This window comes from Zonotrichia leucophrys, chromosome 1A (genome assembly GCF_028769735.1).
Source record: "Zonotrichia leucophrys gambelii isolate GWCS_2022_RI chromosome 1A, RI_Zleu_2.0, whole genome shotgun sequence".
NCBI lineage: Eukaryota > Metazoa > Chordata > Aves > Passeriformes > Passerellidae > Zonotrichia > Zonotrichia leucophrys.
This window is the reverse complement of record NC_088170.1, coordinates 13,424,342-13,430,796: the sequence shown is the minus strand read 5'-3', so window position 1 is coordinate 13,430,796 and position 6,455 is coordinate 13,424,342. Positions and strand designations below refer to the sequence as shown.

The 6,455-nt window shown below is 52.3% G+C and overlaps 1 protein-coding gene across 2 annotated transcripts in view; it reads right to left on the bottom strand.

Annotated features, from left to right (window-relative positions):
* Positions 1-5,967, bottom strand: part of DENND2A (DENN domain containing 2A) — a 58,262-nt gene extending 52,295 nt beyond the window's left edge. For both annotated transcript variants that reach the window (XM_064738145.1, XM_064738154.1), the window contains exon 1: positions 5,830-5,967. The gene's annotated coding sequence lies outside the window, so the exon portion shown is untranslated. The remainder of the gene's footprint in view (positions 1-5,829) is intronic.
* Positions 5,968-6,455: the final 488 nt, after the last annotated feature.

Below are 6,455 nucleotides of genomic sequence, written 5' to 3'. Positions count from 1 at the left end.
AGTATTTAAATGTAGCAGGAGCACAGAAACACTTCACCACTTTTATTCCCAAAGGAAAATCTAATTAAAACACAGAGCATCTAGCCATTTAAAGTTATTGTGCTTACAAAGAAACAGCAAATCTTGCTCCCTGAAACAGTCTCTCCAGTGGGTTGCCAGAGTCCCCAGTAAGTTTCTGGAAACACAACTTATGTGCCTGAACTTGGCCAGGAGCCAGCTGCTCTCTGGGATCTGTAGGATCAGGAGTCTCAAGGTCTGGCAGGGTCTCATCCAGAACTCTTTCAACCACTTCCAAGTGAGGTGGCACCTTTCCCCACTCAAGCTGCCCCTGACCATCACCAGCTCTTGACATTTTAAGTGTCTGGGCCAGATTTTCAAATGAGCTCAGAGCAAAGCTTTTGTGAGTGCTTCTCCAAGACCAGCTTTTCTGCCAGGCACAGTCTCCTGCACAGATATCCTACCAAGGCAAAGCCTTTCCAAGCAAGGCCAGCACCCCACATGCTGAACTGTTCAGCCAGTCTGATTACTTACCATGATGCCAGATGAGGAGATGGGCACTGGAAATCACAGCTGCCAGCACCTCCTGGCAGAATCCATCTTTAACTAGGCTCCATTCAGATCAACAGCTCTCTGCTGTACATATTCTAGAGGGAATGAGAGCAGTGGAACAAACCTCCAGCATTTGCCATGCTGTTTTACAGAGGAGGCAAGACTGGCCACAGTTAAAGGATGAAAACAAAGCAGTGCTCCTACAATGGCTCACATGGCAGCACCAAGTCCCAGAGTCCACTCCAGGCATCACAGAGAGCTGAAGCACAGCTGCCTTACCTGTCTAGCTTCCTTCCTTTTGCCTTTTACTCTGCTCTTCCATCACACTTCCCAAAATGGTCCAGGCCCCTTACTCACGCTTCTAGATGAGATCTTGTCAGCACTGCACGTGGAGCCAAGTGCATGAAGAGCCCAGGGGATGGCCAGGGCCATCTGTTACAGGCTTTTCTCTCTGTGAGCTGGTGTTTTTATTTTAACTCCCTCTGCTTCTGGGCCCCTCTTCATCTCTGGCTCCTCCCATCTCCCTCTCTCTGCTCATGAGGACAGAGTTTCCATGCTGGCCCTGGGCCAGCACATGTATGGGCAAAGGCAGAGCTCAGGAAAAGCCATCTTCTGCTCCCTTTCATCACGTAAACACTGCCAGTTCCCAGCCCAGGAGCAGGGGCTGAGCCAGAGCCCTGCCTGCAGTGCAGGGGGCTGAGGAGCAGCAAGTCCTGCCCAGGCTGGACACGGCAGCTCGGCTGCAGGGCAAACATCTCCCTGCCAGCCCTCCTGCCCCAGTGAGCAGCCTGAGCCCTTACCCAGCCAAGGAGGCAGACACAGACACATCTCACATTCAGCAAAGGTCATGTGTAACAAACAGCACATGCAGGTAACAGTCAAGCCAAATTCTTGTTTGTGTCAGCCATTAAAAACAAGGAAACCAAAAGACCCCAAGCAAAGCTGACTGGCAGTGCCCCAGCACTGGGATGAGAATCTTGCCCTAAGAAGGCCTCAGAGGTGTGCTAGCTCCTAACAAGTTTAGTCAGTAAAAACTGACTTAATCAGTCAGTTAAATCACCACTTAAATCACCACTAACTCTTGCATCTACTTGGCTAAATCCTTGAAAGTAACATTCTGCCAGCTGCAGCTGGTTTCCCTAACCTGGGGAGGGGAAAAAGCACTGAAGCAAAGAATGAAGATTATACCAGCACTCACAGCATTCATTCCAGCAGGACATTACTCTTTCAAGCCTCTGCCCTTCCAACTATGCTTGACTTCCTTCAGCTTTACCATGGGGTAGTACTGTTTTCAAAAAAGATAGAAATTATGTCCTCAATACATGTTATTTGCATTAAAGAAAGGAGTCACAGGGTTTCAAACTTCTTGCAAAGAAGATTTCCCATGAGCCCCTTTTTGGGGTTTTTGTTGCACACACAGAGCACCCCACATTTGCTCAGCAGATGTTTAGGCAATGTATTTACCTCAGAGCAGTACAAACTCAGGGGGTTTCAGCACAGGATCACCCCAGCCATCATGCCAGGGTTATCCCAAGAGCAGTCAGTCCCTGTGAGCAGCTCCAAGGGTGACATGCTGGAACCACACCACAGTGCTCAGAGCTGCTCAGAGCTGTCTCAGCACAGCACAGGCTGGACCATCACGATGGCAGAGCCCCAAAGGTGTCTTGCTGCCATGAGCTCCCAGCTCAATGAAAGACATAAACTGGTGAAGACTCACAGGAGTGGCTGTAAGAATCCACTGCTTTCCTCAGGAAAGGCCTGGGGAATTATGGCTTTCACCTCATCAGTCCCATGTCCACAGACACAGAGCACCTTGACCCAGCTGGGTGGTGAAACATGTAAAGGCTGGGAGAGATTTTGAACAGGATCAGCCTATAGAAACTTATTTGTTTATGTAAGACAGTGCTGATGCCTTTTAGTGTTTTATATCAACCTTGAACTGACCCTCAGCCTGCTCTGTGCTGACCTTCCACCAAAGGGCACAGGCCTCAGTGGAATCCCAGGACACAAAGGTCAGAGATCCCAGGGACTCTGGACTGTCTTAGGCACCCACTTCAAGGCCACCCAAGGCCCCTGCAGAAGCCACATTTCAATGTAGCACAGCCATTTCAACACCATTTCAAAAGTACAGCCTTCCTGAGGCTGGGAGCTCAGTGATACAGTCACCCTCACTAAAACCTGGGCTGAAGCCACCCCCAAACATTATGCATATCCTCACATGTCAGCCTTTGCTTCAATTTCCAGGAGCTGATAAAGCATCTCCAAGGTAGAGACCAGAAAAAAATCCCATAAGCAAGATCAACATGCTGCTGCCCTTTCCACAGCACTTCAGAGAACAGTCAAGCAAACACTGTTTCTTTTCCTCCTTTGTGCTGTGAAACAGTGCTCACAGATACCTCAGACACAATGTTATTTGAGCTGTATCTAAGCAAAGCCAGGATCACTCATTTACTGTCAGGACTTGAATGAAACAAGAAATTGCTTTCCAGCTCCATCCCACTCCCTCCTTCCCTCGGGAGAATCTTCTCAGCCTGAAAGGAACTGCTATGCAAGTGCATTAAAAGTCCTATTTCAGCATTTCTTTCATACTAGAGGCCTCTTTCAGCCAGCTCTTGGGATCCTGCCAACAGACATATCAGCCACTAGTACTCCAATCCTTCTGCTAAAAAACACTTCCCTGAAGAGCTTGCACCCCAGTTCTGAAGGCCTGAGACCATCACAATTAACCAACCTCAACAAGGGTTTAACACAGGTTCTTCCCCACTCCCATGGGTTTAATGGGGCACTACACAGCCTTTTCTCCCCTTGGTCTGGCCCCCACTTAGGAAGGAGCAGCTTCCACAGAGCTCCAGTCAGGAAATAAATGTCAGGTGTTACAAAAGGAAGGGAGGACCAGCTGCTTTGAATGATGCATTCAGGGGATCCAAAAGAACATGGCACTTATCAGACACTTCTGAAATGCCCAGCATATCTGCATCTCTCCATCTTTAAGAGACTCACTCTGTTGTGTGATGATTTCATCAGCAAATTTCTTAAACTTGGGAAAGGATCAAGCTTGCTTCTGTGCTCCCAGAGTGCCCAGCAAAATAGAGATTTTAAGTCCTGTCTGTATGAATTAGTTGTCATGGCTGATATTAAGAATAACTCATTGGAAAAGCTACTCCTGGATTAAGACCATCTCTGAAAAACACAATTTATGGGGTCTTTATTTATTATCTCCTAGTCAAAATGAACATTTCTAACGTGTAAATACAACAGGCATGGGAGAAAGACAAGCCTATTGTAAGTGTCTGACAAAGGATCTAAATGATGTTCTTGTTTCTGGAGAACAGAAAGCACACACAGAAGTTGTCTTTGCAGACAAAATGTCCTAAAAGCTTTCCCAGGGCAGCGAGCTGGGGGCAGCACTGAAAGCAGCAGCACTTTGGGACACTCCACATGCACTTGTGCTCTGCAAGGAATGCTGCACTTTGGATGTGAGCTGATGAGCAGGGAGAACCTTCTGCGTGCACTGCTGGGACACGGACGTGCTGAAGGCTTCAGCACACAACCTTCTCACCCACGCAGGCAGAGCGGTCCCAGCAGAGCCATAAATCTTCCCTCTGCTTTCTGCATCCCTGGCCACTCCAGCGCCCTTTGTTTTCAGTGCCTTCTCTTCCGTTCCTCAAAAAGGCGCCTTTTTACCCTGGGAAATCCTGTGGCTTTCCTCTCTTTTCCATACTTAGCATTTTCAGTTGTTTCCAAGCCTGACCCAACATAGTAGTTATCCATTTTCACAGGCTGAAACACTGCCTGGATTATTTTGAAAACCCAAACAACAACCAAGCAAAACTTCTCAAACCCAACATGCACCAAACCCCACAAACACTACCCCAATGACAACAATTCAGAGCACAACACAAGGGTGGAGGAAATGCATTCCTTTCCTCTGCCAGGATACAGTAACAACTCCCTTTTTGGTGGTTCAGTACACATTATTGGATCTCACTACCACATACCAAGAACCAGTGGTCAATAAGGTGGCAGCCAACACAGAAAACAGCTTTTTAATCCACCACCAACACCAGCAGCTACCCTCACAGCAGCAAATAAAGGCCCCATGGAAATCCCTTTGGTCATCTCTGTCCTCCCAGATGACCTCCCGGCTGGAGATGCTTTTCTCCAAAAGCAAAAAACTTAAACAACTACTTAAATGGCAAGAGCAAAGGTGGCTGGGAATAACTCAGGGTCAGGAGCAACTTGCCGACCTGTCTTGGAAACAAGATGTGTTCTTGTAAAGAGCAGAATTGAGGGCCCATATTAGCACCTAGTCCCTGCACCTGTGAGGGGCTCCAGGGCAGATCCAAGCAGTCAGAAAGCCGCAATCCCCATGACCATCCCTTTCCCAGCACCAAGCATCAAGAGACATGCTTACAGGACACTCAAAAAGCCAAAACTTCTAAAAGTGTCCCAAATACACCTGGCATGGTTTTGCGTCCCAGTTTGCATTTGACACCTTGGGACCACAGCAGCAGCCAAGTGTAACTTCTTGTTCCCTTCCTAAACAACATTCCCTTCTACCAACCCCTGTCCATTAGCACCCATCATCCTTGGGTACAGGAGCGGGAAGGCAAGAAAGCATTTTTCTGCCCAGGACAGGTGAATACTCCCACTGATCCCCACCGTGATAAGCCACAGGCTGCACACAACTGCAGGCGCTCCTTCCAGCCGAAGGCAAAGGAAGAGGAAAACAGGCTATCCAGGGCAGAGAGAGAGAAGTGCAGGGCTAATATCCACGGGGATTCAGGGTTTTGGGAACCGAGAACTCTGGCTGTTTGCTCCGGCAGGGCCCGGGCTTCCCCCAAAGAATGCGCTTAGCGTTTCCTCCTCTGTTTTGTGCTGGAGACCGAGGCAGGGCTGAGTTCACTCAGGGGCCCCGTGCTGGGTGGCGGGGCTGCCGCTGCTCCTCCGCCCCACGGCTCCCGGCCCGCTCGGCTCGGCTTTCCAGCAGCGGCCCCGGTCCCCTCGGCCCCTCAGCCCCGGCCGAGCCCCGCTCCGGCAGCGGGCCCGGCCCCCCGCGCCCGCCGGGAGCAGCAGCCGCCCCGTCCCGGCGGGAAAGCGGCTCCCGGCGCCCGGGAGCGCGGGGGGACTCGGCTGGCGGCCCCCGCTTTCCCTCCCTGCAGCTGGGATGAAGAAAAGCCAAGCTGGGGCGCGGAAGGGAAGAGGGAATTCGGGATTTTTTTGGAGCGGCACCTCTGCCCGCTGCTCTATCGCGTTAGCTCTCCCTCGGCGCCTGCCTACCTTCCTCGGCGGCGGCAGCGGAGCGAGAGGGCCGTGTCCCGGCATGACGGCGGCGGCGCCCGGCGCCGGGCTGGCGGCTGCGGACCCGCGGCTGGGGGCTCCCGCCCGCCCCCCGCCGCCACCGGCCCCGGCCCCGGCCGCCCTCCGGCGGGAGCGCCGCCCCGTCCCGTCCCGTCCCGCCCCGCCGCCCAGGCGGCCGCGCCCGCCCCTCGCTCCGGGCATGGAGCGCCTGTGCTGCCCGCCCGGGGGAGGGGACGGGGGCTGCCGGTGTCAGCGGGGCAAACCGGAGCGGAGCGAAAAGCCGCCGTCCTGGTTGCACACAGAAAGATTTGCGGGGAAACGTAGAAAGTCCTGACTTGCTGTCACCCCAGTGCCCGTCACTGGCACGGCTTCCTGAGGCTGATGGGGTCACAGAGCCATCGCACCTGGGAGAGCACCTGGCCAGCAATGCCTCAAACCTGCAACACGAGTTCTGTCCCTTGATCTGAGACTGGTGTTAGGGAAAGGTGCTTCATCCAGGGGCTGGTCAGACACTGAACAGGCTGCCCAGGGCAGTGGGCACAGCACCAAGCCCGACAGAGCTCAGGAGGCGTTGGGACAACGCTCTCACGGGATGACACTTGGGG